This window comes from Penaeus japonicus, unplaced genomic scaffold, assembly GCF_977035675.1.
Source record: "Penaeus japonicus unplaced genomic scaffold, GWHDUDI00000001_assembly GWHDUDI00000003, whole genome shotgun sequence".
Classification (NCBI taxonomy): Eukaryota; Metazoa; Arthropoda; class Malacostraca; order Decapoda; family Penaeidae; genus Penaeus; species Penaeus japonicus.
In genome coordinates this window covers 6,534,759-6,542,258 of record NW_028234405.1, presented here as the reverse complement: position 1 = coordinate 6,542,258, position 7,500 = coordinate 6,534,759, and the positions used below count along the sequence as shown (strand labels likewise).

The 7,500-nt window shown below is 41.3% G+C and overlaps 1 protein-coding gene across 11 annotated transcripts in view; it reads right to left on the bottom strand.

Annotated features, from left to right (window-relative positions):
* dnc (phosphodiesterase dunce) overlaps nucleotides 1–7,500 on the bottom strand; it is a 633,444-nt gene that overhangs the window by 9,860 nt on the left and 616,084 nt on the right. The gene's annotated exons all lie outside the window — the stretch shown is intronic.

The window sequence follows — 7,500 nt, the reverse complement described above, 5'->3', positions numbered from 1 at the left end:
AGGTTGCCATGCCATTGGGCAGAGCTCTCATGACGTCATTCCTTCCTCGTTTATGGATTGGCGGACCAACTTACGTCATCCACTTCCAGGTTCCGGATTGGCTGGGGAGGAAGGTGTGTGTGTGTGTATGTGTTGGAGCCAAGTCAATAGTGACACAAACAAATTCATATTTTTTTTTCAGAAAGCATTTGTTTTCTACCACAATTTCACTCTCATATGTACATACCGCGAGCAATAAACACACATCTATCAGGAAATTACATATGGTTGCTATGTGTACATGTGACAGACAATGGAGTGTTAGAGGAAAGAAAGGAAAACTAGTGAAGGTCAGTGTAGCAGACAGGAGCTCGGCACACCCATCTATGACGTCATATGTATTTAGCACAGGAAAGTGGGGTGAGTTGGGGGGTAGGAGGGGGGAGGCATAAAGAAATTGATGACGTTCTTCGAAATGAACTGATATTGACGGAGTAACGCAATAATCGGAAACTAATAATGCTTCGTAATGGAAGTGCCGTCATGACAAAGAGAGCGAAAGAACAGGTTGCGGCTATGGATGCGAATGGCATCGGAGGAACTGATCAGTTTTACACACACACACACACACACACACACACACACACACACACACACACACACATGTGTACACACACGTATATTCCCTGGTACTTTACGTGCTTTTAAGTGCTTTGCCGAGAAATGATGGCATTTTTTTTATTCTTTTATTCAGATCATATGTGGAATTAATATTCTATATGTGTTTATTCTCTGTATTAGCCCTATTTATTTAAACCTTTAATAAACTGAAAGAGGAAAGAGGTCTGGATATTTTTTTTCTCGATTACCAGGGAGTCTGAAGGGCATGTACTGTTAGGTTCTTCGGTCGTCTCCCCATTCTTACTTATGACGTAATATGTGTAGCGTTTTCCTCATGGTCGAATACTCTAGAATTCCCCTTATGAGTCGAGAATATAAACCAGATAGAGAGAGAGAGAAAGAGAGAGAGAGAGAGAGAGAGAGAGAGAGAGAGAGAGAGAGAGAGAGAGAGAGAGAGAGAGAGAGAGAGAGAGAGAGAGAGAGAGAGAGAGAGAGAGAGAAATAGAGAGAGAGAAAGAAATAGAGAGAGAGAGAGAGAGAGAGAGACTTCGTTGTTGAATAATTTGAAAGACGATTGAAGTTTTAGATACAGGAATCGGAACTCTTTCAACTGAATTTCACTCAGGTCGACAAACAATCAACAGACCATTTTGCTTTGCCCTACAACTTTTATTTCCTTCTTAGCCTTCGTTTTCTTTCTTTTTCTTTCTTCGTCTACTCATACTTCATCTTTTCTTTGCTTCTTCTTCTTCTCCTTCTTCTTCTCCTCCTCATTCTTCCTCTCCTTTTCCTTCTCCTTCTTCTCCTTCTCCTTCTCCTTCTCCTTCTCCTTCTCCTTCTCCTTCTCCTTCTCCTTCTCCTTCTTCTCCTTCTCCTTCTCCTTCTCCTTCTCCTTCTCCTTCTCCTTCTCCTTCTCCTTCTCCTTCTCCTTCCCCTTCCCCTTCCCCTTCCCCTTCCCCTTCTCCTTCTCCTTCCCCTTCCCCTTCCCCTTCCCCTTCTCCTTCTCCTCCTACTACTCCTTCTCCTCCTCCTCCTCCTCCTTCCTTTTCGGCCTTTGGGTTCATAAGGTCCGGGACCCTCTGCGGATTCATGGATGTAGCGTAGTCATATGGAAGGGCGGGCTTTAGTGAAGGCGCCATAGATGAAGAGAGACTTGGACGAGGGCCAGAAATGGGCGGCTCGAGGGGTGACTGGGAACGCTAACACACCACCCAAATACAACAAGACGGATTGCCATAAACCTTGCCAAAACAACAATAACAACAACTGATGAATGGCAAACGGTGTGTTATGTATTGACTTACGGGCTATGGTAAACTCGTTATTTTTTTTATTTTTTATTTTTTTGTTCTTCTTAGCTTTGAGAACCGTAGAGGATTGTGAAGCATTGCTATGAACTCTGCCAGAAAACAACAACAACAACAAAGCAAGGTGTGCAATCTGTTTACTTGCGAGGTACGGTAAACTCGACAAAGATTTTTTTTGTATTTGCTTAGCTAACCGTTAAAGATTGTGTAGAAGGATTTTTGCTCTTAGTTCAAATGTGTAACCGAGATTTTATGTCCATTGACCTGTACTTAGGAACAAAATAGTTACCTTGAGTGAACGAGAGTTTTTCTATTATAACCCGTAAAAGTCACCAAGAAGTATCTTATGTGGATACTCATGCGGATAATTATTAGAATAGTAGTGGTGGTGATAGTAGTACAGCAGCAATAGTATTAGTAGAAGTTGCAGTAGTTTAAGTAATGAAGAACTAAAAGTAATGATGCTGTCGATTATTATTATCCTTATTATTATCAGTATCATTATTATTATTATTTTACGGTTAAGATGATGATCATGAAAATGAACCAGCATAGACAACGCAGAAATATAATTGAGTACAAACAGGAGAAATAGGACTATCAGCGGCTTGGACATTGTAAACAAACAAATTCCCTAAAAGCACGTGCACCATGCGGTCGGAGAGCGAGCCAATCGGCAAGGGAGAATAAGAGGGAAAGGGAGAGAGAGAGAGGGAGAGGGAGAGGGAGAGGGAGAGGGAGAGGGAGAGGGAGAGGGAGAGGGAGAGGGAGAGGGAGAGGGAGAGGGAGAGGGAGAGAGAGAGAGAGAGAGAGATAGAGAGAGAGAGAGAGAGAGAGAGAGAGAGAGAGAGAGAGAGAGAGAGAGAGAGAGAGAGAGAGAGAGAGACTTTTGACTTTGACTGTGAGAAAGAGAGGGAGAAAGGGAGAGAGAGGGGGGGGGGTGAATACCGGTTGGGTTTGGCAAGCGTTATCTGGAGGAGTGCAACTGCCTTTGGATTAAGTAGGTTGGATCCGCGTCTCTCTCTCTCTCTCTCTCTCTTACTCTTTCTTTCTTTCTCTCTCATGTCCCCTTCTTTCACTTAACATCTCCCGACTTCAACTTCTTTCTTCATTATCGCCCTAATGCCCATTAGTATTTTTCCTATCTTCAATTTGCCTTCTTCCTGTCTTGCTTTCATTGCTTGTTTTCTTTTCTTTGTGCCAACCTGCCCTCCTTCCTATCTGCCTTCCTACCTTCTAACCTGCCATCCTTCCTAACTTCCAGCATGCCTTCCATCCTACCCTGGAACCTTCCTCCTGCCTTTTAGTTTGCCTTCCTTTCTATGATCTATCCTACATTTCTTCCTTCCTTCTTCCAAGCTTCTAATCTACCTTTCTTCCTTCCTTCTTCCAAGCTTCCAACCTACCTTTCTTCCTTCCTCCTTCCCAACCTTCTATCCTACATTTCTTCCTTCCTTATTCCGAACCTTCTAACCTACCTTTCTTCCTTCCTTCTTCCTCCCATCTTTCAAACCTTTCTTCCCTCCTTCTTCCCAATCTTCTAACCTACCTTTCTTCCTTCCTTCTTCCTCCCATCTTTCAAACCTTTCTTCCCTCCTTCTTCCAACCTTCTAACCTACCTTTCTTCCTTCCTTCTTCCTCCCATCTTTCAAACCTTTCTTCCCTCCTTCTTCCCAATCTTCTAACCTACCTTTCTTCCTTCCTTCTTCCTCCCATCTTTCAAACCTTTCTTCCTTCCTTATTCCAACCTTCTAACCTACCTTTCTTCCTTCCTTCTTCCTCCCATCTTTCAAACAGCCTTTCTTCCCTCCTTCCCAACCTTCTAACCTACCTTTCTTCCTCCCATCTTTCAAACAACCTTTCTTCCCTCCTTCTTCCCAATCTTCTAACCTACCTTTCTTCCTTCCTTCTTCCTCCCATCTTTCAAACCTGCCTACCTGCCTGCCTTCCTTCCACCTTTCCAACCTTCCAAGACAGCCTTCGTTTCTTCACTCAACGCCTTGAATGTTATAACCCAATTCGCTCCATGGACCTTGGCTCTGACCTCCCCATGGCATCCGTTATTTCTTATCGGCAGTATTCTTATCATCTTTTTCATTACACCATGTGTTTATATTCTCCGAATCTCACTCATTTCCCGTCCTTCGTTTCCATCCTCTCTGTGACGTATTCTTATCTGTGGGTCTCTTGTTTATTCCAGTTCTCTTTACTTTTTTTCTTAAGCTTGTTTTTAATGTTCTGTTTATTTACTTCTTCTTCTAACACTTCGTGTGTGTGTGTTGATCATACTATCATTCCTCTCTCTCTCTCTCTCTCTCTCTCTCTCTCTCTCTCTCTCTCTCTCTCTCTCTCTCTCTCTCTCTCTCTCTCTCTCTCTCTCTCTCTCTCTCTCTCTCTCTTTCATTCTCCTTCTTCTTCACCTTTTCTCCTTCTCCTTTACCTCTCCTTCTAAACACTTCGTGTGTATGTTGATCATACTGATATTACCCCCTCCCTCTCTCTCTCTCTCTCTCTTTTCCTCTCCTTCTTCTTCTCCTTCTCTTATCCCCTCCCTTCCCCTCCTCCCTCCCGCCATCTTTCGCCACAGAAATCTCATCTTGACCTGATCTGAACCTATTTCAGGTTTGTCCTTCAGAAAAAGTCACTCTGGTTAGCCTCTCCATGTGAAAGCGACCTTTCAGGATTTTTTTTTTAAAGGACACCGAGATAAAAATTGGAAGAATTTTGTGTGAGGGAATACGGGGTAGAGAGGGTGGGAGGGGGTGGGTAGTATGGTCGTGGGATTGGAGGAGGAGGGGGAGGATCTTGGGGCAGGAGTAAGGGGGGAGACGGGGGTGGGGGGGGGGGGGCGAGGAGTTCCAAACAGACACAGGCAGATATTTGTGATATTATTGAAGATGATTATGGTTAGAAAATCGAACTTGATACCGTTTCATCCGTTTTCGAAAAGTTTCATATTTTATCGTCTATCCGTTTATCTGTCTATCATTCTCTCTCTCTCTCTCTCTCTCTCTCTCTCTCTCTCTCTCTCTCTCTCTCTCTCTCTCTCTCTCTCTCTTTCTCTCTCTCTCTATCTATCTATATACCGGACTATTCAGTCTCTTTTTTTTACGGAGAATTTTATTTCATTCTCAAAAAAATCTACACCTTGTTTACATATTGTTCAAGTGGCTGAAGAGTGTGACGTCATTCTATGTGTATGTGTATCAGGATAACAGAAGGAGGAGGAGGAGGAGGAGAATGAGAGAGAGCGGGAAGAGGAAAAGGAGGTGGAGAAGGAGGAAGGAGAGGGGGGAGGTGGAGAAGGAGAAGGAGAAGGAGAAAGGAGAGGGGGAGGAGGAGAATGAAAGAAAGGAGGGAGGAAGAAAAGGCAATAAGAACAATAAGTAGAGGAAAGAGATAGAAGGAGATGGAGGATTAAGAAAAAAAAAAGAAAAAAAAGGCGAGGAAAAACATGAAAAGACTGGAAGCGGTTGGGGCGGGAAAGAAGGAGGAGGGTGGTGATGGGGGGGGGGTACGGGGGAGACAATACTCAAATCTTGACTTTCCATCGCTTGTTGATTGCCACCTTAAGTGTTTGCTTTTCTCTCGCCCACTGCCAAGATTGCCCCAGGAGTTTGAGGAGGGGTTGGGAGTTGGGGGGGGAGTCCATCTCGATCTACTCCTCTCCCTACCCCCCCTACCCCCTCCCGTAACTCACCCCTGTTCTCGTAATGATCTTTGCAACATCACTTTCAATTTAGAGACAGAATGTTTCACTTAGAATTTTTTAAGTCTTTGATCTAACGTTTAATTAAAAAAATGAATATTAATTTCCTTTGACATTCCGTGTTGTGACGTTCGTTATCCGGAAATTAAGAAACAAAAAGAAGAAACAAAACATTAAGCCACCATAATAACACATGAAAGATAAACGATAAATAAACTCAAAAATAAATCTTATTCGTGTTATTTTTCTTATTCCTCTCATTATATTTTCAATCTTGAACATTATCATCATTATCCTTATACAACATTTTCTCTAACGAAACACGCAGTTCCACCAAAATATCTCTTTTGTTTATCATCCTTGACATGTTCTTGGACTAAATACCTGCACAAGCCATTCTTTTTTTTTAACTACTTTAGAAAAGACGAAGTTCAGACGATAGATAAAGCCTAAGCCAAGGAGGTTCTTTCGTGAGAGGAAAGAAACATTCTCTGGTCAATTACGTGTGGATTTCTATTCATAAATTTGCCTCTATCCTCCAAAAGTGGACACAATTCCATTCATAAACTCGCTCGGAATCGCTACGGGGACGTATTTCCCCCATTCATAAAATCACTATCATCTTCCAAAAAGGACATACATATTTTACTCATTCATAAATCTCTGATAAGGAGTAAATATTTCCATTGATAAACCTCTAATAAGGAGTATTCTTTCATTCGTAAAGTCACTGGTATTCGCAGCTGTACAAAGACATTATTTTGATAAAGAAAAAAATTGGAATGACTATACTTTAGTTAGAACAAGCTTTTCGTGCGCAAAAGACTAATCGTAAGCATGTTTAGGTTAATTCTCGAAGATTATTATTATATATATATATATTTTTTTTTTTTGACAAGTCTAATTCAGAAAAATCCATGGTATTGTTGCACTAAGAGAGAAAGAAAGAGCGTAGGAGAACAACACAGATAAGAGACACAAGGGGAAAGCAAAGGAAGAAGAAGAAGCAGGAAAAGAAGAACAAAAAAAAAAAAGATAATGAATAAATATAACATATGCCCACGATCACTGACTTCACCTTCACCTTCACCTTCACTCTCGTCATCCAAACTAGTATTAATTAGACACCTAAGGACACCTTCTTTTCTCCCCTCTCTGCTCTCTCCATATCTCTCTCTCTCTCCATTCTTGTGGTTCCCCATCTCCAAAACCTCCGCCTCGACTTGATTGTAAAGGTTAAGGAAATATTAAAAAAAAAAAAAAAAAAATGCATTCCATCGTCACCTTAATGCTCAGCTTATAAAAGGCTTTGAATTTATTCAAAGAACACGTAATTGAATGCAGGAGGTAATTATCAAATCAGTTGATAGATTGGTAAATTGATAAATGGATGGATAAGCAATTGAGGATAAAAAGAGATACGTAAAATAATATTGATGATAAAACAGAACAAACCATAGATAAATCAATGAGCAAACTTGAATTCAAAATAGCAAACAAAAATAGACCTCGACGCAAATCATATAAACAAACATAAACAACAACAACAAACAAGTAAACAAATAAACATATGAATAAAATCTCGGACCATGAGACGGTGCCAGTGGTATCGGCTAAGTGTATTAAGGTACGTACCCTACTTCGCACCCTTCAGAAGTGTGAGCTGTCAATCGAAGTGTGATGGACTAGAGAACGCGATAGTAGCGAATAAGTTGGCATATCTCTTTTTCTTTCTTTTGTTGTTCTTTTCCCGACTCTTTGTTAGGTTGTTGGTTTATTTTTTTTTCTTCCCGTTTTCTCTGTCTCTTTTATTTTCTCTCGTTGCTGAGCCATGTTGAGACATGGTACAGAAAGAAAACATAAATTCTCAAGTATATTATAAAA